The sequence below is a fragment of the Lissotriton vulgaris genome, chromosome 6 (assembly GCF_964263255.1).
Source record: "Lissotriton vulgaris chromosome 6, aLisVul1.2, whole genome shotgun sequence".
In the NCBI taxonomy this organism is placed as follows: Eukaryota; Metazoa; Chordata; class Amphibia; order Caudata; family Salamandridae; genus Lissotriton; species Lissotriton vulgaris.
The window spans coordinates 1,028,985,042-1,029,009,724 of NC_141694.1; positions in this window are offsets into that span (position 1 = coordinate 1,028,985,042).

Genomic DNA, 24,683 nt, shown 5'->3' on the forward strand with positions numbered 1-24,683 from the left:
CTCCTTTCGCCTATGGCGCAAAGAAGCCAAACAGAAAGAAATGAAATTAGCAAAAAAGAATAAAAGAGGTATGTCAATGGTACAAGCTGCCATAGCATTCAGGGATAACGAGGAAGAGCAAGAGAGTGAACAAACGCTTAGAAGCAGGAAGTTAGCGGTAGACAAATGCTATCCAGTTCTGCCACGTAGAGGACAAGGATCAACAGAAAAACTTGATAGCGATCCTCTAATGTCCCACTTATTGAGTTCACCACCCCCCTATGCACAAGATGCTACTGCACCTCCGCAGCGCTTTGTCATTCCACGCCCCGCAGCACGAACTCCAGTTCTTCCACAAGCACCAGCTCCTCTTCAGCTGGTTTCTACTCCTCCGGCGCAGCCCTCTCAGGGGCCACCGCCTTTGCTACATACTCCATCTACCTTTTCTACGACTTCACCTACTGCTCCAACTGCTTATCCTAATACTCTTTCTGCTACTGCCTCGACTTCTGCTTTACATCAGCCTGTCTTTTCTGACGTTTCTACTCTTCCGTCAGTTTCTCCTTCTGTTCGACAGAGAGTAGCAAACACTGTCACTGGTCTTTTCTCACCTTTCTTTGGGTCACCTAATACGACCCCTAAAACAGAACGTAGACAGTTGCGGAGTCGACTGCCTGACTATCAAGAGAGAGAAGTACTGAATGAGTTAGCACGTAATTGGGTTACCAATACTGTAAAGTATGACGTTCAGTCCGTTATGGAAGTTTTCAGTCAGTGGGAAGCATCTACACACGATATGTCTTCGAACAAATGTGTGTCTTCCTCTGTGAAGATCTGAAGGGAAATGATCCGGAGTGCAATATGCAAAAATTATTCCGTGTGCGATTCAAGTTTGGGGAAGGCATGATTGTAGGTGCCGATGTTGAACCAGCAATTGAAATGCTATTGTCTTATAGGAGTAAGGGAAGCAATTCCAGATTACTGTCTGAATATGACATGCCAGATAGGAAAAAGGCGTGACAGTATCCCATGAGAGAGGTTTCTCCAGTTTAGAGGGAAGGTGATCCTAACGCGAATCCAGCAATTCCGCCGCATTTTCAGCGTGTATGGGTACATGTCCCTTGGAAAAGATCTGAGGTTTTAGCTCTAAAGCAGACATTGCCTGATCCCCGTAAAAATCCTGCAGGGTACTACAAGGAGTTATCACAGACTGCCAGCTCCTGTATCATGAATTTAGCCGATGTAGACATGTTGTTTGGAAATGTTGTTCCACAGCCCTTATGGGGAAAGATTCGTCATGCGGATCATGACCAAGAGTTAGGTGATACCTTGGTTAATATTGCTGCTGCTGATGCTAGACAAGTTGGTGGCTCTAAGCCCGAGCCTTTGGTAGCAGAGCTTCCTGGTAGAATTATAACGTACATGAAGACTTTAATGCCCGAATTGCGTGTGAATTGGGACAAGTTGTCTGCATGCAAGCAGAAGAAAGATGAGAATGTGTCTGTCTTTTTCACGAGGTTTGAAGAGACTTTCGTCGATCATAGTGGTCTGGATATGGCTACCGAGGGTGGCCAAAGATTGTTTGTAGATAAATTTGTACATAATTTGCTTCCTGAACTGTGTAATAAGTTGAAAGATTCAGAGAGTGCTTGGGCTGTTTCCACGTCAGCGCAGATACTAGCCACAGCCCAGTACTATGAGAATAGACGCAAAGACGAGCTAGAGAAGGCAGACAAAAAGACGAAAGAATTGAAAACTAAAGTTCTTCTCCAGCAAGCTTATCCGCCTCGTACTGCTAGTCAGCACGATTATCAGCAACCTCAGCAGTATCTGAGAAACTCGCAAAGAAATGAGTCCTCTCAACAGCGTTTACCGTATGGTCCGAACCAGTGTGCGTATTGCAAGGAAGAGGGTCACTTCAAGAATAATTGTCCGGCTTTGTTGCGACGTTTGAATTGTGTTTCCGGTGCAAGAGGTAGAGGTACTCCACAGGCTCCTAGAGGTAGGGGCCGTGGAAATTTTCCCCAGAACGCTCGTCTTTTTCCGCCTCAGAATTCTATGAACAGCTTTGACCAACAGAATAGTGCGTCTTCTAGGACAGCTCAGTACTATGCTGATGATTACTATGCAGAAAACGAGAATGAGGGTAATGATTGCTAGGACAGCCATGGACAAAGAGAGGGAGTTGTTTCAGTTCCAGTAGATCAGAATGGACCTTATGTCGAGGAGACAACATCAGGTGTGTAAGAGCCTTTTCTGTTGGATACTGGTGCTACGAAGAGTTCTATTATGCACTCAAAACTTCCTGGCGCACCTTTGTCTGGCGAAATGAATGTTTCAGTAGGTTTTTCTGGCGCCCCGGTTAGGAACCCGATTTCTACTCCTATGTCCCTTTCTGTTGGGCCATGTGAATTAGAAGCACCCCTCATTCTTAAGACAGGTTGTGGTGAAAATTTGTTGGGATTGGATCTGTTAAAGAGACTATATGCGACTTTGTACTGTTCCCCTTCGGGAGTATAACTTACCCTAGGTAAGAAAGTAACTTCTCCAATGTATTTGTCAAGGGAAAATATTCCAACAGAATTGTCTTCTCTTCCGGATATACTTTGGGCTACTGGATCCAATGATGTGGGTCTTTTGGAAATAGCGCCATATGTTATAACATTGAAAGCCAATGTTAGGTAGCCACGTATTCCCCAATACAAGATCTCTAGTGAAGGTGAAAAAGCGTTGTTAGCAATCATTTACGACCTGATTGAGAAAGATGTCATTGAAGAAACAACAGGTAACATTTGTAATAGTCCTGTTCTGCCAGTTTTGAAGCGTACTGATCCTTCTCAGCCACCTGTGTATAGATTTGTGATCGATCTTAGAGAAGTGAACAAGATTGTTGTGCCACAGTTTCCAGTTGTACCTGATATCACTGCCCTATTGACTATGGTTCCAGCGTCAGCCACTTGGTTCTCGGTGATTGATTTGAAGAATGCTTTCTTCAGCATCCCGATTGCTGAGGAGAGCAGAGACATTTTTGGCTTCAATTTAGGAGGACGAAGCTTCCGCTTCAAACGCGCTCCTCAGGGCTACTGTGAAAGTCCATCGATATTCAGTCAAGCCCTGAAATTACAGCTTGACACGATTGTTCTACCTGATGGTGCGACCCTTATTCAGTATGTCGATGATTTGCTGGTCGCTGCAGATACTGAGGAAATTTGCAAGCAAGCCACTCTGTCATTATTGCGTCATTTATGCGATATGAAGCACAAAATCTCTAACTCGAAATTACAGTATTGCCGACAAGAAGTGACCTACTTAGGTCACATCTTATCGAAGGAGGGAAGGAAGTTGACCCCAGAGAGAATACAGGCAATTGTAAAATTGAGTGTCCCAAGGACACAGAGAGAAGTGCGTGCTTTCTTGGCTATCACATCGTACTGTAGACAGTGGATTCCAAATTTCTCCTTGTTGGCCAAACCATTGGTGGCATTAACATGTAAAGATACACCCAATCCTATGCCTTGGTCTGAAGAGTGTCAGAAAAGGTTTCACGAATTGCGTGATGCATTATGTTGGGCTCCTGTGTTGGGTACCCCCGACTACAGTAAGCCTTTTACATTGTATGTCCACCAGAAGGAAGGTTGTGCATTATCAGTCCTGACACAGTCCTTTGGGGACAAACAGCGTCCATGCGCGTACTTTTCAGCGACTTTAGACCCGGTAGCTAAGGCATTGTCAAGTTGTTTGAGGGCCACTGCGGCAGCAGCTGTCTGTATTCGACGGTCTGCTGGGTTAGTAATGAATAATACACTAGTCGTTATGGTCCCACATGCAGTAGACATTTTGCTAAACAGAACAAGGACACAGCACTTAACTAGTGCTTGATTGTCAAGTTATGAGCTGACACTGCTAGCGAGTCATGTACACATAAAGAGGTGTGATACACTCAACCCAGCCACGTTATTGCCCATTCCAGCAGAGACAGATGATATCGACAAACATGACTGTTGTTTTAGGACAGAAGAAGAGACAAAAGGGAGAGTAGACTTGCAGGACACTCCTCTTCCTGAATGTAATGATGCTTTATGGGTTGATGGTTCGTGTTTCAAGTTGCCGAATGGTGATACGACTGCAGCATATGCTGTGACAACATTGCACACGATTGTTAAAACTGCACATATCCCACACAATTCTGCGCAAGCAGCAGAGTTGATTGCACTCACAAGAGCGTGTGTGTTGGCAAAAGGAAAATGAGTGAATGTGTACACGGACAGCCAATACGCCTTTGGCGTGGCTCACAGTTTTGGACGATTGTGGCGTGAACGTGGGTTCCTGACGTCACACGGTACAAAAATTCAACATGGTCAGTTAGTAAATGAGCTTCTCGAGTCACTGACCTTGCCACTACAAGTTGCGATTGTGAAATGCAGTGCACACAGAAAGGTGACGGATGATGTTGGTCGTGGGAATGCATTTGCAGATGAAGTTGCAAAAGAAACTGCAAGGAATGTGATGAGTCGAATGTATGTTGCAGGCCCTGCTAGATGGATTGGTGATGTTGGCATGTGTGAAGACACCATTGAGAGTGTGAAATCAATACAATCCGACGCCACAGAGAAAGAGGTGAATGAATGGAGAGGGTAAGGGTAAATTGGACGCGAATGGTTGTTGGGTCGAATTATCAGAGCATCAGAGATGGTTGTTACCCGATGCGTATGTGCTTGCAGTGGTGACAATGGCTCATGGAATGGCTCACGTTAGTGTGAAAGGGATCTGTAAGTTGTTGGCTCCAGTATGGCAGAATAGTGGAATCCCTAAATGTGCAGAGAATGTGGTCAAGAACTGTATGGTGTGTTTGAAGTACAATCCTGGTAAGGGAACTCCAACTCCAGCTGGTCATTTTGCACCTCCTACGTATCCGTTTGAGGTTTTGCAGCTAGACTTCATCCACATGGAAAGGTGCAACAATCTGAAATATGTACTCGTTGTTGTTTGCGCCTTTTCCAGGTGGGTCGAAGCCTATCCCCCTAAAGACAATACTGCCTTGTCCACAGCCAAAGCCCTTGTGAAAGAATTCTTCCCTAGGTTCGGAATGCCGAGAATGGTCTGGAGTGATAATGGGAGTGAATTCGTGGGATGAGTGATGAAGAGAGTGTGTGAGAGTCTAGGCATACACCATAAGTTCCACGCTGCAAATCACCCCCAATCAGCTGGACTAGTAGAGTGCTACAACGGCACGTTGAAGTTGAAATTGGCCAAGATACAAGCAAGCACGGGTCTTAAATGGCCTGACGCTCTGCCTTTGGCACTCCTCTCCACGAGAATGACTGTCCACTCTAGATTGGGACTTAGTCCACACGAGATCGTGTTCGGTCGCCCAGCTAACATATGGGGAGTGCCGAGGCCCAGAAAGCTCAGTGAGATAGAGCATCCTGTACTGCTTGACTATTTGCATGAATTGACAACTAAATTGCGTGTTTTACACCAACAGGTCCATAACTCTCTGCCTCTGGTCTCTGAAGCTCCAGGACATCAAATCGATCCTGGATCCTGGGTATTGGTGAAAAACTTCCAGCGAACAAAGAACGAACAGCCCAGGTGGACCGGCCCACACCTCGTCCTTCTTTCCACAAGATCAGCCGTTCGGGTGGAGGGAAAGAGGAACTGGATCCACGGGACCCATTGCAAACGGGTCCCTCTGCCTCTGCCCTATGACCGGTGGGTCCCGGAGGGTGTCGCCGACTCAGAGACTGAATCCGTGCCACGATTTGTGCCCTTCAGTGATGCACGTTTAAAAGGACCTACTACAGACAAGGAGAGCGATAACCTTCTGCAAGGATCTGTGCCACCTTCTATGCAATTGGACACTACTGAGCCTGAACTCCTATTTCAAGACAACACAGTACCTGGCCGAAACCGCTATAACTTGAGGCCAAGACTCATAACTAAGGACAAATAAAAAAATGTTTTTTTTCTTTTTGTGCAGCTCTCTCATCCAGGAAACTTGCTCATTTTTGTTTTTCGAACGGCCATCCGGTTCTGCTGCTAGGGTCGCGGTTGCCACAGTCTTTGGAGTGCAGCTGGAGACGGTTAGGTCGACAGTTCTGTTGGTTCAAGGGAGTTACCCTGGATTGACAGAAGCACTACTTAGCAGAATCAATCTCCCACCGCGGGCAGCAACTTAGAGGATGGAGTTTCCAAAGATGGACAGACCTGTCAGATCAGCGAGCTTTGAAACGAGAATATGCACTGTGATGGCAAAAACACGATTCTTAATAATATGCATTTTCATGTTGTGTAGCATAATGATGTTTTTAGTGGGTTATGCTTTATTCACTTTTCGAGTTTCATTCGCATACACTACGCAGCCCACACCTCCTCCTACTGTTTCCCCGCACTCTTTTCACCCTCTGCCTGAACACGAGCCTGCCAGAAGATTAGAATTTGTAAATAACTAATTTGTTCAGCTCCAACACCAGCACCAGTCTGTAATGAACACGACAAATTGTTGGGTATGTGGACTCATGCCACACACGACAGATAAGGATATCCCGTATTTTGTCCTGCCATTTGGCTACCATGGTTCTCTGTGGGCATTTCGAGCAATGTTCCTGTTTGCCCTCAAACCATATGTCCCAGGAAAAAACTCAAGCAACAAGGCACTTGTGGCGGGAATAAGAAATATGAGTAGGGATATCGACAATTCCCAGAGATGAATTGATGCCTTACAGCAGATGGAATATAACTCAATATGGAATTTCCCTGACTGAGAGTCAGAAATCAAAGAAATCCTCCCCAATCTGGATAGTACCCCACCAAGGTCACCTATGTCTGCAGGGAAATGGCAAAAACCCCTGAGCCCAGCTAGGGAAGAGTGTCTGCACTGAAACCTATGTCTTTTCGTCTCAGACATCTCCTTCGTTCTTAGCAGCTAAGGGTACCTACTTCGTCTGCCATGATAGAGCATACACATGGTATACACATGGTTGCCCCCTGACTTTTCGGGCACATGTTTCATCTTGTTTCTGCTGCAACCCACCTACACAGCTGAGGCAGAATACCATCGGACAAGGACAGTTAGGGGTGCCGTGAGTAAAGACGACAACGCGGAACAGGAGTTTGGAGATTTCGCAAAAGGTTTTCTGCCGTTTTGGGGGCCTATGGTGAACAGCAGGAACATTCGCCAATTGACGAGGGTAGTTGAATCCGCCGTGATCGAAACGGCTGGTGCCCTTAGTAACTTGACTGCGGAGCTCCAGTCGGACCGTCTTATGACACTTCAGAACAGGGTTGCCCTAGATGTCATACTTGCAGACCGTGGTGGGGTATGTAAAGTGATCCAATCCAGTTGCTGCATTTTTATCCCTGATAACGCTCCAACAGTATACCAGGCCATCTCCAAATTGCACAAGATTTCTGAATCCATTCACGTGGATAAAGGGGACTGGTCCTTACTGGGGTGGTTCTGGGAACTGATATCTGCCTGGGGATGGAAAGTTCTAATAGTCATTGGGATGGTCTTAGCCATTCTGTTCATGTTCTGCCTATGTGTGCAGTGCGCTCCTGCAATATGTAGCCTTTGCGCTACATCATGTGTAAGGAAGCCTGTGTCGAGGGACGAACTAAGCAACAGGATGATGCTACAGCAGCATTTAAATGACTTCATGAATACAGATTTGGACTCAGATTAGCATGAGTTATTGCCTATATAAGGGCAAAAGGAGGGTCTGTGGAACCGAAAATTCTGGACCCTGCTATCGTATGATACCGAAGCTCTACACTCGTGTCACAAAATATCATCATACCATGACGAATTTGGTATCGGCAGACCGGTAATGATTTGGACATTATCCCTATGCATTTGCGTCATAATCGAGTGATGCAATCACCCTTAAATCGTAGTTCTTGTCTTGAACCCTCAGGTTCCATTTTGTGAGCGGCATCCATCTTGTGGTTGCCCTTACATAGTCAATTGATCAAGGTCGAATTCGATCTGAAAGGACACGTACACCTTTGCTGACTCCTCTATGACCTGGGCGAGCTGCCTTCACTGCCTCCAGCCAAACCTGTTCGGGCAGTCCTCAACCCAATGGCCGAGCGAGATTAGCATCAAGGCACAACATGTCATAAACCATTCACTGCATACAAACCACGCTTTATCATACACACACCTGTCCCTGTTTCTTCTTTATGGCTAGTTTTACAAGGAGGAGGTGCCCGATTTTATTGGGGTTTCATCAATATCTGATGGAAGTTCTGGGCCTTGCTGGGTAATCCATCACAAACTGGACAAACGAAAATATGGGCTGGCCATCGTGACTTTGCTTTTCCTTTGTTGTGAAAATATGTATATGATCAAACTGTAAACCTAGGAATTCTTGCCTGAAGTGTAATATTGTGTATAAAAAGAAAAGGCTGGCTCTGTAAAAACGAACAGTCTCCTGAGAATAAACAAACCGTGTTGTTGTACTTCTAGGACGCTTGTTACTTGGTTGCAGCCAATAAAACTCGATCCTTGACATCACCTAGAAGACTCCGTGTTTCTGTGGTCCAAAACAGGAAGAATCAAGTGGTCTATGGGTGTTGTTCCCCTGGCACCGCCGGGTCCCTAAAAACCCGGTACCTCATAGGTTCCCCAGTGGAAGAACCAGTGGGTCAGGGGCCAGCCAGAAGGGTTGTGTCGCCAAGCAGTGACCATGGTGATTCCACTTCTGTCCTGAGTGTCAGGCAGACTTGTACATGACACATTAGTTATGTGTCACCCTCAAGGAAGTCCTGGTGCGCCACGCATCTGACCAAAGGGTACGTCCCTCGGTTGGGGAGCTAGTAGTCGGTGTTTCCGGATCTGGACGTCAGGGCAACTGTACGTAGTGTCCTGAAGTTACAAGAAGGAACTTCTGCCTGATGAGGAGGAACCGGGTAAGCTGTATGGGGGATTGACCTGCAATGGTTGCCTTACTGCTGAAGGAGGAGAGAAAGTCTTAGATTTTTGTTTTCATCTTGTAGAAGTCCTGGTGCGCCAGGCATCTGACCAAAGGGTACGTCCCTCGGTTGGGGAGCCAGTAGCCGGTGTTTCCGGATCTGAACGGCAGGGCGACTGTAGCCAGTGTCCTGGCCGGTTTGTCTTCTAGGGGTACCCCTGTGAACACAGGTGGGGCTCATCTTAAGTGAAGAGACCCTGTGTTTCCCAGAAGGGGTGGTACAGGCCTAGCAGGGATCTTTAGGGTTCTTGGCTGAGTGTTGAGGTACTACCTTGAGAGCAGGTGGGGCCCACCTTAAGTGGAGGGACCCTGTTCTACAGTGGGAGGGTGCAGAACTCTGGAAGGGGGTCAGAGGAAGTCTGACCCCTGTTCATCCGGTGAATTTGGATCCCAGGTGGTAGACCAGAGGAGGGAGAGGGTTCCTGAACTGGTGGGAGAGTTGTGTTCTGGAGGGTGCTTCTCCTGGGAGAGTGCGCAACCCCAGAAGTAGAGGTAGGGCGGGGCATTCATGCCCGTGACCTCTGGTCAGCCTGAGGGTGCGGACCCTAGGTTAAAGGATCAGCGGTAGTTTGGAACTACACTGAGAAGAAGGGTGGAGAATGGCTATTGTATGCCAGGGGTTACCACCCCCCACTCTGTGGATTGGCAAAGACCAGTGGTATCTGGGTGGCCTAGGGCCTTGTCCTAGCTGTGGACAACTAAGGAGTACCAGTGGGGTAGCCTAGTTGGTCCTGTTTTTTTTTTTTTTAGTATGTGCTTGTCTTGGATCAACGTGGCGTAGAACCAGAGGGTGTCTCTGCAGTGCGGGCCCGCGTCCGTGTTCTATCGCAAAAGCAGGGAAGTCCATCACAGTGGTGATGGGTATGCCCTGCGTTTTGGCTGGAAGGGGGTTGTGTTGGACTTGACCCTTCTGGCAGGTTCACCCCTGAACTTTTTGCCTGGTATTATTAAATAATTATGGTGCTTCTTGGTTTCTGCACACTTTCACTGTGTCTCAGTGGAAAGTGCGTGCGCACTCTGAGTGCATGTGGTGAGATAGGCCTGCCCTCCCATAGGAATGCATGGGGAATGTATGTGTCCCTGGTAGTTCCTGATGCGTGGGGTGTGCAGGCTCGAGTCTGGTATGTGCGGACTCGTGTGATTGAATGCTGCGAAATGATGTATGCGGCGTGTATGTGTCTAGTGTGGAAGTGCCACTTCTAGACATGGCTGTGTGTGTGCTGTAAAGGTGCTGGCGTGTGATTGGCTGGAGCTGGCTGGGGTGCCAGGCTCCATGAGTCATGATGGGTCTGCCCGGTGGTGAGTGTTGAGATTAGCATGTGTGATGTGAGGGAGTGGTGCACCTGGATCCTGAATAGGGCTGGGCTTTCCCCACACAATGCTGGCTCTGCCCCCTGTGGTGGGTCTAATGACCCTAGCCTCCCTAGTGAATAGAAAGGGTGGTTGAGCACATCAAGGGTGCTTCAAAACCAGCTGAGACTGGTTTCTCCCCCACCCTGCACCTCAGACAAAGGGTTTCTCTGTATAAAAGGAAGCTGTGACCTCTTGTCAAATGTTCTTGTTTCTGACTGGAATCTACCAGGGGCCTGCTGCTGCTGGGGCCCAGGGGAAGGCTTGCCTCCCTGGGCCCTGCCCAGCCCCTGGATATCCTGGATGCCTGGAGGACTTTTCGTTGCCCCAGGACCTTGCTGCATCTGCATAAGCACCCTGAAAGTGCCTTCCTCTGTATTCCAGGACCTCTGGTTCCCTACAGTGCCCTGGGAGCGCTGTGGGCATCATGCCTGCTTATTTTTGATCCCCCCCCCGGCAGGTGCCTATCCTGCATTCTGCCCGTTTATTTAATTATTATAACTTACAGGTGCCACCCTGTTTATTTGCCCCTTTAGCGAGTGCCCACCTCGCTTCTACGTTTATTCTGCCTACCGTGGGGTGCCCAACCCTCATTTGCCGATATCGAGATCACCGCCGCTGCCCTAGGGCTTGTGTACACATTGCCGGGCCGCTGCCTGCCGTGCCCCGGAGGTAGTGGAAGTGGACGTGGCCTGGTGATCCTTTTTACTACTTCCCCCTGCCTGGGAGAAGCCTTGGGTGTGCTTTTTCCGGCTTTTCTGGTCTCCTGTATAGAGAGGGAGACCGGAGATGCTGCGTGCTCACCCGCGCCACAGGAACAGCATCCGCATTCAGCGGGGCTCTCAGAAGGGAGAGAGAGCCCCGCCCGCCGCCTCCATGATGCCACCGGGGCTCCCGTGTGCAAGGGAGAGCCCCGGCCGACTACAAAGGAAGAGAGCCGCCCAGAGGAGACGCCGCAGGAGAGGGGACGCCGACCCCCAGCCGGTGAGTACGGGTTGTCCCTGTTGGTTCTCCCCGGCGGCCCCTGCATTATTGTTGTAAAGCCCACGAAGGGCTCCGGGCACCATTACCCTTTGTAGGCCCCGTGGGGGCCCGGGCGTATTCCAGGAGCAGCCCCGGAAGGCAGCGGGCCGCTCCCCCTTTAACCCCCACAGCGTCAGGGGCATTTTTGTTTACTTCAGAGCCCATGATGGCTCCAACGTGCTGCATATGTATTGTGAGGGTGGCCCCGGATGGCAGTGGGACGCCCCACCATTTTACCGAGCCAGGTAAGGCTCCAACGATGGGGCATATGATAAGATTTAAAGGGCCAGAGGAGCCCATGCTGAGCCCCGTGGCCCCACCGATGGGGGGCATGTTTCATTTCAGGAGCCAGATGGCTCCACATATGGCCCAGTTATACCAGAGCCTAGAGGGCTCCAGCAGTTAGCGCAGTTTTGGTTCAAAGGACCAGTGAGGGCCCTGTCGCAGTTCTTGATTCTCAGCTGCTCAGCAAGTAGTGGGCAGCTGCACCGTTTAGGTTTCTTTCTTTTAGGGACACATGTACTTTGGACTCAGGAGTGAGTCGCACTCCTTCATCCCTACCCTGGCTTCCCCAGCTGCGCAGCACTTAGTGCCAGCTGCAGCGTTTAGGCCCTGTCTTGTCCCTCAGCTACCCAGCAAGTAGTGGGCAGCTGCTACGTTTAGGTTTTGGCGCAGTGGCGCAACCTGGATTTTGATGTAAGTTCTGTGCTAATGTGATTTCTGCTAATTGTTCTTTGCTGCACCTCTGAATGTGTTTTTGATGCGTCATGTGCCTTGTTCTTACACCTCTGAATGTGTTGTTTATGCATCATGTGTTCTCCTGTGCTGCACCTCTGAATGTGTTTTGATGCGTCATGTGCCTTGTTCTTACACAGCTGAATGTATAGTTATGCATCATGTGTTTTCCTTCCCTACATCTCTGAATGTTGTGATGCATCATGTGTAATATGTTCATGCTTATACCCCTAAATGTATGGTGATACTTAGGTGGCTCTTCTTCCTAGTGCAGGTGTGGATAGTGAGGTCCTGGTTCCCTGCGTGACATTCTCCTAAGGTGGTTAGGGTTGCGTAGGTGGTACTTACCTCTTACCCGTGATTACTGGTTGTGTGCTACATGATTATTTGGTGCTTAACTATCTCCAAGGGCTTGATACTGAGCTTGCCCCCTGACCAGAGTCCCAGGACCAGTGGACTCTTTTGTGCCTTCCCTGACAAATTGCTGGGACTTATCTGATCTCCTTGGGCCGCTGGGGCCTCGCCTGAAATGTGCCTCGCTCACTCCCCTGCAGCTCGTGCCTAGCTGCCCCCACCAAGAGCCGCACCGCTCCTCGTGAAGCCGTGCTCTGCTCCACCTGGGCCGCCCGCATCCTGCACCTCGGCAGCTTGTGCCTGGGCCGCCCTCATGCCTCGAGCCGTGCCGCTCTCTTCTGAGCCGCGTCCGCTTCTCTGGGCCACCCGCACCCTGCCCCACTCCTCCTCTGAGCCCAACCTAATGCTTGTAGCGCGCGGGTCGCCACCGCCCTCTCAGGCCTACTGAGGAGATCACTCGCATTATCCTGCGCAACCAGAACGGAAGGTACGGTCCGTATCCGTCGCCAGTTATTATAGGTTCTATGTCCTAAAAGTGTTACTTCGAAAAGTGCTTATTCCTGACAGTGGTCCAGGTGGCCCTGTCCTGTACATATATCCCCTGTAAATTCTGCCCGTGCCTCTGGCACATTGTAAAGGGTGTGGTTACTATCTAATGTGTTTTGTAATACAAAGGCTATATTTACATATACCTTGTGTGGAGTTCCTTTTGTGGGGGGCCTGGGATGTTGTTGCTGGTGGGTGCGTGCGCAAATACTTAACTTACATTGCCTCCCGGGGTAAGCCTTACTGCTCGTGTCACGCTACCAAGGGGGTGAGCAGGGGTTATCTTGGCGTGTAACTTCCTTGCCCTGACTTGGGAATAGTGGTCTCTGACTGACTTTGGCGCAAGCCCTGGCCAGCCAGGGATCCGGTTTCTAACATAAATACATATATTTTATATATACCTGGTGTGGTTCTCCTTTCATTTAGACATTCAAGAGGTTATAATCAGGTAAACCAAGCTGCTTTACACTCCTTCAAGACTTAGCCTGAAGGCTGCTCTCCATAGCTGCCACTAGGATAGTTTTCAATAAAGGTTGTCTTAAAACCTACCATCAATAAGGGTTGTTTGGGCTTGTGCAAGGTGCCCACTATAACTAGTGGACAGCATATGCCAGGCCAACTTCTCACAGACTCTCTTTTCTATAGGTAGCCGGTGAAGCCGGCGAAGAAGGTCTGAAGCATGGCAATACTTAGGTAGTGCAAAAAGCAGGCGGGCGGCCGCATTCTGTGCCTGTTGAAGTCTTTTGGTCATATATTTATTAACGCCCAATAACAGCCTATTACAATAATCTAACCTTGACACCATGGTTGTTGGACAATCATCTGTCGAATAGGTGCGTCAAAAAGTCCTAGAATGTGCTTCAGGCCACGCAGATGGCCAAAACAGGTACCAGCATTCCCTTAGCATGCCCCTCAAACAAGAGGACATCGTCCACCAGCACTCCCAGGTTCTTGACCATAGACTTTGAGTGTCAGGGGGTTCCAAGGGCCACAGATGGATGTCTCGACCTACCAAAAACACCTTTGACTTGGTGGAATTCAGTTGTAAATAGTTGTTTGACATCCATTCCGGGATAGCAGTGAGGTCTTCCTGAAATTTCACCTTGTCCTGGTTGGAATTGCTGGAGAAGGTGATCACCAGTTGGGTATCATCAGCATATGATACCAGGGTAATGTTTTAAGTTTTGGCCATAAGGGCCAGAGGGCGTATGTAAATGTTAAATAAAGTGTGGCACAGGGCCTATCCCTGAGGCACACCACACCGGAGAGAGTGAGTGCAAGAAGTAAACTGGGGGCAGAAACCTGGAAAGACCGATCGGACAAAAAAGACGAGAGCCAGGTGAGGGCCTTGTCATTTACACCTATCTCCTCCAGCCAGCGCAGCAGGATCTTATGGTAAACTGTGTCAAAGGCTGGGCTTAGATCTAGCAGGATCAGAGCCGAGGTTCTGCCCTCATCCAAGGCGGACCGTAATTGCTCCGTCACTGCAAGTAGTGCGTATTCTGTGCTGTGTCTGTGACGAAAACCGTTTTGTGGCATATCTAGGATTGCATTTACTTCCAGATATAGAGTCAAGATATTGTTGACATAGTACTCCATGATTTTTGCAAAATATGGAAGCAGATATATTGGGCGAAAGTTTTCCTGCTGAGATACATCTAACGTCATTTTTTTTTAGCAAGGGAAATACTTTAGCATGTTTCCAGAACTTGGGGATCAATGTCGATGATAGTGACTTATTGATCAGCTCCCATCCCTCCAATAGGAGGCAGTGATGGAATTCTCTGAAGAGGTTAGGTTTCAAAGGATCGTCGGGGAAACCTGATTTTAACTTCACTGACAGGGAAGACATGGGAGGGAAGACATGAAGGGAGTGGATTGCTGTGTTCTGGAGGAATCTTTCCTGCATGCCAGGGGGACCCTTCTTCAGACTTAAAGTTCCAATTATAAAGAATTTAGCCAGTGTCTCACATTATGAGTTAGAAGATATACTGCTATTGGCAGCTGATGCAATTATTTTGCATTCCTTTCATAAGTGCATAAATGGTTTTGGTTGGGTTGCTGCTGGTCGAGATCATATTGTCATAGAACATCGTTTTGGTCTTCCGGAGCAATTTATAGTATGTTTTAACAGCGCTCCTATAGGCTGTCTTAGCCTTGGAATTGTAGGATCTACGCAAGGCTCTTTCTAGGACCTTACATTTGTTCTTTTCCACAATCAAATATTCATCAAATCATGTATTGGTTTGTATACGTTTGGCATGAGTCATTTTTGTCGGAATGCAGCTATCTAATGATTTATTAACCCAAGCCCGAAAGGCCGCATCAGCTGCTTCTATATCAGTTGGCCATTCTGGGTGATGGGAATTTAATGAAGCTATAAACATGGCTGAGTCTAATTTGTGTCATGGGCGCTTCCACGAAGGCGGGTAGAAGGATTTAAACGGGGGGCCTTCTGAGCAAAGTTGCAGGGAGATGAGGAAATAATCTGCCCAGAGCATAGGAAGGGATGGTTTGGCCTCCAAGATATGAAGATTAGAAAATATGGGGTCTAGGAGGTGACCAGCCACGTGTGTAGGTCCTTCGACCAACTGCTTAAGCTGACAGGCTGCCATGTCTCCACGGAAGTTGACAATATCATGGGACTCTTGGAGTTCTAAATGTAGGTTAAGGTCCCCTAAGATGCTAACATTCGCTGCCTCTAAAACTAATGTGGACGCCATGTTACCAACAGCTTCTTGAAAGGCTTTCGAAGGGCCTGGTGGGCAATAGATCAGTATCCCAGAAAATGTAAAATTGTGTGTCAGTGCAATTTTGAACAGAGCTCTTTCACAGTCGGGTACGTCAGGGTAAGGCTACAGGAGTATGCTAATTTATATATGATAGCTAGGCCCCCCTCCTGACTGTTCTATTCCTGCAGGTAGAGCCAGGGCCTGAATGGTCACAGAGTCAGCGGTGAGCCATGTCTCCATAAGAAATAGACTGTCCAGAGCGTTCTCTTGCAGAAGGTCTAATATATCTGCGTAATGTTTGACTATGGACCTGCAGTTAAGGCTGCAGATATTGAATTTCCCCCACCCCGAAGTTGGCTGCACCATGCTGGGGCATGGGCTCACTCTGAAGCCGCAGATATTACAGTGCGTGGGACAAGAGTCAGGGTGCCAGCTGTGTTGTCCGCATGCTGCTAGAGGTTGCAGTGCGAGCAGGGATTCCTGTGTAAAAACTTAACTGCAGGGCCTTCCAGGCTTCTGGCGACATTCAGGCGCAGGCAGGCACAGACGGGCATGCCTTTGGTACACCAGCTGCACACCTGCTGTGTGCGTCCGGTGTGTGTCCGCTCCTGCATGCGTCTAATAAAGGTGTAGGCCACCAAACACTAGCCTGCCAACTTCCGTGTCTAACTAGCACACCGGAAGTGAGTGTGAAACAAAGTCCCGTCCTCCGCTCAAACGGCACTGTAGCCGCAGCAGAACGGGGGCCAGGACATACACAGGGACGGAAAGGAGAATCCCGCTGCAAGCGGTGAGCCAAGATTAAACTGGAAAATGCACAATATTCAATATTTTAATGTTAAAAGCAATTCTAAGATGCAGTAATGCTATTGTTATTTAAAAAAATGCAATCTCTTACAGTAACAAGACGTACTCTATGCAGACCCTACCACTGTCTGCTAACTCAGTGAGTAGTACTCACAATTTATTTCTGCAAGCATTGACGGGATTGGAGACCTTGCCCGCGATAAGGCAGCAAACCACAGCGGAGAGACCCAGAGTTGGGGAGCCAGAGACTTCTATGGACTGCCCTGAGAATAGACAGTGGGGAAATCACCGTCCCGGAGATCGACAAACAACGTAAGGAGGCTTGGGGGCTATGCGGGTGCTCACAGCGGTGTCCCCGGCAAAGTGCTGGATCGCGTCAGGGGGGAAGTGTACTGTCACTTGCTAGCCCAAGAGGAGGAATAGAATAGAGCTGACCAGGCCCAGAAGGGGCCAGAATCCGAGTTCAATTCAGGACAAAGCTAGGATTTGTGGCACAGGGGACCTCAGAACTGTAAGAGACTGATTGCCTGATCTGCTGGAGGTCTGAAAAGGGCCTACTCATCTCATCATACAGTACCTGGAGGGCATGTAAAAATTTTTTACGGAGCACCAACACGGAACACTGGGGCGCGTGTGAATAGTGGTTGAGAGTCTCCAATAGACCTTGCCCTGTTTGCGCTGGGGTCATACAGCCATTACAAAGGCCTCAAGCTGAGCCATAACCCTGTGGCGAAGCTGTGGACAAAGTTACGATACCGGGGGTGAACTGCGCCCTGTGGGAGAAGAGGCTCATGAATGGGGCAGATGAGATACGACTGAGTAGCACAGCCGAAGCGGATGAGCTGACTAACGCAGATATTAAAACATGGGGCTGAGTAGAGGGTGGCGCAGCTTGGCCTAAACGCAGGAAGCAGACTACAGAAGGCCTCTGAGTGGGGTTATAAGAAAGAGAGAGTCAGTGTTCGCCCAACTGTACTGGGAAGGAAAGTTAAAGCCCTGCCTTGGGGATACTACGCGGGAAGGTACAGGAAGTGCTTCGCATTTAGGGCCCATAAAACGGATTAGATCTACGATCAGTGGAGTGGACAGAGAAAGTGGTTGATAACATGGTGAAAGAAAAGACGTCAAAGGCGCAGACAAACAAAATCTCAAATTAAGCCCAGCCCCTAGTACATGGTCTGGCGGGCAGGGAGGAAGATGCCAATGGTGGGAAGGCACCCCCTGAACGGGGCTCGGAGGACCCCCCCATGTTGGCGGACATGATGCAGACCATCCAAATGACCAGAGATATTATGGTCCACAGGTTCGATGCAGTGGCCATAGGTGTCAGCCTGCTGAGATGTGACGTAAGGAAGGTCTCGGACCGGGTGTCCACTCCTGAAAAGGACGTAGATATACAACAAAAGGAAATGAAAAGCCTCAGTATCACAGTAGTTGAATTAAAGAAGCAGGTGATTAAATTGGACGAGAGGGCAGAGGACTCTGAAGGGAGATCAAGAATGAGCAATTTGAGATTTGTTGGGTTTCCTGAAAAAGCAGAAGGCCCCTCAACAGAACTATTCCCGGAAGACTGGAAAACCAAGGAAATTGCCGTCAAGAAACTATCAAAGTTTTTTAGCATTGAAAGAGCACACAAGACATTGGTACCACCCTCCAAGCCTGAAGTACCCCCCCAGGCCATCATTGCAAAACTTTTAAATTATAGGGACAGAGACCTTCTCCTTCGAATGTCCGCAGCAGGGGGCAGTTCTTCTTCGAGGGCCGCCCTATCTTTGTCTATCCGGACTACATCCAAAGAGTATAGGAACAGAGGAAATCCTTCATCGCGGTCAAGTGGGGGCTGCGTGATCTAAACCTGAAATACAGCCTCATGTTCCCCGCAAAGCTCTGAGTTAAAGAACGAAGGTCGCTTGCTATTCTCATTTAATGATGACATGGGCAATGTATAAGTAAGAACGCTAAACTAAATAATGTCTGGAATAGGGGGAAGAATGGGAAGCCGTGAGGTAGCGACCCCCCACCAGAGTTCGGGCCCGCCTGGGAAGTTTGAGAGCAGTCTCACACCTTGGTGGAATCAGTTCTCTAGCACATTACTAGACAACGAACAGTTATAAAGGGATCAATGGGAGGCCGGAGCAGTGCCCGATCTTTGACATTTATGTTATGGACTAACAAGTTGCATAAGGGGTGGTGTATGTCGTAGTTATATTATTTATGGGCAGCAATATCTCCTCATCATGGTTATGATCTTTATAAAATGTGACACATAAGTGGAATTTTTGTTGTTGTCTTTTACAAGATGCCTTGGTTACGTATTAACGTTATTAATAACATATATGTCTGCAATGTTGACTCTGCCTTCACAGCCAAACACTCTCACTAACGCGGCCAGCCCTACGGGGTTGTAGGCGGCTTGCTGTGTACTCCCCTACCCCCGTAACACATCCGTCTTTTATATTTGCAATGTCGCTATGCCGGCCGAGATACAGTTGTAGGCAGTAAGCGGAAATGTACGTCTACTGTTGGTCTTTAATAGAACCAAGTCCTGGGCACACGTTTTCAAATTTAAGGTTTCAGTGTAAAAAACAGACATCAAACAACTTCACGTTCAGAAATCAAGTAGGTCGACATCAGGAATATTTTGAGGAAGTTTCTTTTATATATAATCATGTGGGTCAATACAGAAAGAGAGCCAGACGACACGTGTTTCGTCACTCAGGAAAAATCCTGTGACTCCTAAGGGCTGGGAAGGACACAAGGAAAGACACAATATAATATGCAAGGTACATGAAAACCAAAATATGGGTGACGATGACAACAAAGGCACCCCGTTAAGGTGAAGACCCTAAGAGAGTGATGCGAAAAAGACATGCACAGTGACTTCACTGTAAAAACAAAGCAAGGATCCGTGACAGGTAATTAAGGCAGTCATGGTAATTGAAGAGAACATTCATGATTTATGGCCAAACGGATCTTATCAGAAAAAAACATGAGCAGTGACAAATTGTAAAATAAAGGAAGAAAGTAACGTGACAAGTGATATGGGCAGTCATAATTATTGGTAAAAGCGTTCATAATTATTGGCCTAAATGATAGTGATGGAAAAAAACACAAAAATGTTCTCAATAGATAAAGAACTGGCTACACAAGTGTAGCGTGACAAGTAATTCAGGCAGTCATAACTATTGGTAAGAACACTCATAATTATTGGCCAAAATTATCGTGTGCGAAGTAAAAAACATATGAGTTCTCAAGACATCAATGACTAACTACATAAGTATACCGATTCCGAAAAGATTAAATAATTATGTATTCCAGGTAAGTCACTTAGAGTGCCTACAGAAAATTTTGCCAGCGTATCCTATTCTCAAAAGGTAAGAAACGTTATACAGACATATTTGTCCCAAATGCTAGCATCGGTAGGTACAAGTGTACAGTGAACTGGACCGCTAATGGAGCACACCAGAACTATGGAATTATTTGATCAAACCAGATCTAGTTCAAAAAAAATTCTAACGATATTATGCGAAATAAAAGTACCTCACAACGGGGTCAGTGGCGTATAAATGACACGAGCAAAAACACATAATGACAATAGAGTGAGTGACAGTGGGTGCAGCATAAGTGACACAGTAAGCAAACGGTCGCATCAAGAGCAAAAGAGGCATTTTGTGGAAATAGGACAGGTTAGAGAGACAAGAGAGTCGAGAAACGCCTAGCGCTAACCATAATCCTACTGGGAGCCTGTCTGTCACAATCGTGCAGTGAGATACGGGGAAAACTGTCCCTACCAGTCTTGCGAAACACCGCTGAGAAACCGTAACAAAAAAAGACTGTGAGATGGTATCTACCTGTACGAGTGAACCACAGGGCAGCGCGATAGTCTGCGAAGAAATGTAATCCGGTTTGAGTACGAAATGCGTCGGCATAAATTAAGTGTCAAAACTGCATGAAGAAAGTTGCACGCAAAATGCAACAAAAACACTCACCGCTTCACCAGTGATTTTTCCGACCCGGTTGGTAACGGGCTACAATTAAAATAAGCGAAGACGTGGAAATGCCACGAGGTTGTCAGGGAAGGACAAATCTATCGCTTCTCCCCAAGTGTTCGGTAATGATTTAAATGTAGGAGGACGTGTTGGTCTGTCCCACGGGTGGACCTAAAAACGGGAAATTCAAGAGTTTAATTGTACAAACTAGGGGTCTCAGGGTGTGACATGGAAGTGCAAGATGTGAGAGGTCATGCTTACCGTTGCTGCAGGTCCCTGTAGAGATCGCTCCGTCTCGTGTTCCAAAGGTGGAAAGAGACAGGAAGTTCTGAAATAGTCAGGCCTGAACTACTAGAAGGCTAACCCACGAAACTGACTATGGCCAAAAGGAAGTGAGGTCTGGGATAGCCCAGAATTGTGATGGATGTATCACAAGCCGTGAAGTGTATGGAAGGATTGTTACCAAATAATAGAACAAAAGGAATGAAACGTAAAGGAGACGAAGTAGAGCAGAAACATGTAATGTAACTGCGCACTAAGTATCATGTCAATGCCAAAATTCTGGAATAGCTCTATTCAAATATTTAAACACGAGCGACATTCAAAACTGTACATGGTTACTTGTTGTGGACCACAATAATAGGACCAAAGACAAACATTTGAAACTCACAAAATCAGTGGAAAAATAAAATCTGGTGTGGGTAGATAGAGTAAATTGAACACATTGATGTTTTACCACAAGGGTGTGTTTCGCAACATGAAGAGTGTAAATAGAAACAACATATCTCTTAGCTATATTTTAAATGATAACCTGTAATATTAAATCCTGTTGAACACAATGTCTAATCATCCTTGAAAAGACCAATATCGCTCTAAACTCTGCTGCATTCTGGTTGTATGGAGTATACTGTGAGAAATTAGAGAGTAGGTGAAGTCTAAGCAAAAGCTAACTGGAAACCTGACAGCTAATAATGTTAATGTTCGCAGATCATCCGATGTCCAACGTGTTAGGAGCCCAGGAAGTACTGGAGTTCATGGTCGATGTTCAGACCATGTTTCACCAAGTGTAGGTGCATAATCCAGGTTGCTTCAAGCTGTCTCAATCTCAGTTCACAATTGCCACCCCTGATGCTGGGTTCTGTAACGTTGATTCCAAAGAAAGTCAGTCTTTTGTGTGGACCTTGCGTAGCACATGATGCAACGTTCAAAGCCATAGGGATCTGGCATCTCCATTGTGCATAACCCTGACATGTTCGATGATCCCTTCTTTCAAGGGCCTTATAGTACTCCCAACGTATTGTTTCTTACATGTGCATTCCAGAACACATACAGCATATTTGGTGTTGCAGTTGATGTTACAGTAGATGTTGTATTTGCGCTTGTTACATCCTGTGAATTCCTTAGTGCCATTCAGAGCCCATTTGCAGACTCCACAGCAACCACACTTGAAAAAACCCTTTGTGTGTGGGGTGAGCCAGGTGGAGATGGCAGTTGTGTGCGGAACAGTAGGACTGAGTCTATTTCTTAATGATCTTCCGCGCCTGAAAGTGATCTGTGGTCTAGTGGTTATGAATTCTCCTAAAGTTTTGTCAGCACTAAGGGTTCCCCAGTGTTTGTTGAAGCTGTCTCTCATTACCACACTAACTTTGTTATAGTCAGTGATGAGCCTCAGAGGTTGTTGTTTAGGCAATGTGATTCTCTCCTTAGCCCTAAGTGTTGTGTTCCTATCGGTTCTCCCAATCCTTCTTGCCGCTTTGTTGATGGTCACCCCTTTTGATAAATCTGCTTTTCATGTCTGTCAGACATTTCTCAAATTCAGTGTCCTCACTGCAGTTCCTCCTGGCTCTAGTGGATTCCCCATAGGGTATGGCCTAAATCTGATGTAGTGGATGCAAACTATCAGCATGTAGTATAGAGTTGCAAGAGTTCTCTTTACTGTATAGTCTGCTCTGTAGAGTGTTGTCTTTTACATATAATTCGACATCCAGGAAGGTTACACTGGACGGGCTAGACTGGCAAGTGAACCTCATGTCCAAATCCTTTTAGTTCAGGTGTTCGCAAAATGTCTCCAGTTTCTCTTGTGATCCTGACCAGAGGGGAAGACAGTCATCAATGTATCGTCCTCAGTATATGATGCAGTCCGTCCATGGGGCCCCCTTCTTACCCCAGATCCATTTGGATTCAAGTGACCTCATGTATAGGTTGGCAAAGGAGGATGAGAACCTAGAGCCCATGGCTACATCAGCCAGGACACCTAGGATGTGTTTCGTGTCTTGAATGTACGAAGGCAGATTCTTGACCATTGGGTTGAGGAACTCTACATATTGTGCTAGCTTCTCTGTGGGACCCCCTATACCAGAAACTATAGGTCTCTCTGGTGGAAAAGGGGCTTGTTTGTGGATCTTTGAAAGTGTAATCATGTCTGCACAAGTACTGAAAATACTTAATTGGATTGTTTGTGGTATGGTGGGCCTAGAAAAACATTGCAGAGTACATGTATTTCTGAAACTATACAAATAGCAGTAGCTGCACTACAGGAGACGCATGTGGGGGGGAAACCATCTCTAGTATACATAGAAGATGGAGAGGACAGCTATATGCCACCTCCTACTCGGACTTTGCACGAGGAGCCATTGTGTGGGTGGCACCCGGGTCCCTTTCAATGTTCCCTCTATTTCTTTTGCTCTGTGTCGGCAGTGGAGGGTCTCTGTGCGCTGCAACCATGGCTTTGTGTGCCAGGAACCAAACCGCGCGTGTCTGCGGCACCAAATGGCACTCAAAACGTTTACTTTAAAAAGTGAAAAGATGGTGCATTTTCACACATACAGCGCCACAATAAGGGTCTTAAGGGCAGTTTGCAAATTGGATAAGCACGCCATGACATGAATTGGTTACACTGGCAAGTACACATCAAGTTTAGAAAAGCACAAGACTTCAATGGTGGTACCATCATAAGATTTTAATAAATATTCTTAACTGGAGCACTGTTCATTGGGTGGGGAAATGTTGCGAGCCTATACAATATCACATATACACAAGAAGGGAGAGGGCTGTTCAGATACGTCAAGTGGTGGCACTAGATGGGTGACAGGGTTGCTTCTACGGCGATCCTTGCCATTTTTCCAGTGCTGATAAACTCGGTCTAGGTCAACTTTCCCATTCAGGAGGTAGACCTTTGTCCTCATCAGCATATCCAAATGCTTCTGCTCCAGTCTATTCCTCAATTTACTCTTGATAGTATTCATGAGGCTGAATCCTTGTTCACAATCTGCACTAGATGCATGAAATGTTGCGCAGGCATCAACAAGCTGAGACACCACACTATACTGAGCAGCATTGCGTACAGTGAAATTCACCATATCTTGAAAGGTAGTAAATAACCCACCCTTTACATGTTCTGCCACCACATATTTATAGCCTTTGTACTGTCAAACAACATCTTCTGGTGTTTCACAGTCACCCAGGGCCAAGACATTTTGATACTTTTCAACAAGTCTTTGAATATTCTCAGTCCCAAAATCAAAATGTGATTGTGTGGCTATTGCCTGGATATCAAACTTGCCCGTTCTTTTAGCTCATCTTCAGGGAACCTTTTTTGCATGTGCTCACAAAGAAGGGAAACAAAAGACAAAATAGGCCCACTGCCAAACTCTTGCCTTTCCTTGTACAACACCATCAGATCTCTTACATTGCTGCTCCAAAAGACAGTGTCCCCCAAATACTGTTGCCTAATTTAGCCAATGTTTGCTCTTGCATACTGTACAGCTTCAACAGTAGTCAAAGAACTTTTTGGGAATAGTTTGCACAAAGATGCAAATTCCCCCAGAATGTCATTAAGTACTGCAAGGGAAATATGGTAGTTGGAGTCCGATAGCTTTTTATAACAATATTTAGCAATTGGATCATTCTCCTCAACTTTCTCATGCTCAAAGTACTTAAGAACAGTCTCGTAATTACGAATTAGTGCACCAACAGCAAAATGCCTTGAAAGCCACCGGACTTCATTCAGTGGTCGAAAAGAGACAACTTCACATTCAGTGACCGATGCAATTTCATCCAGCTTGGACTTCCTTGCAGGAGATCTGGAGAACACAGTGTAGACAGTCCTCAATAATGTCTCCATCTCTTTAATCATTGGAACCCTCTTCCAGGCACCATCAACTCCCAAATCTTCTCGATGGGCGACACAATGC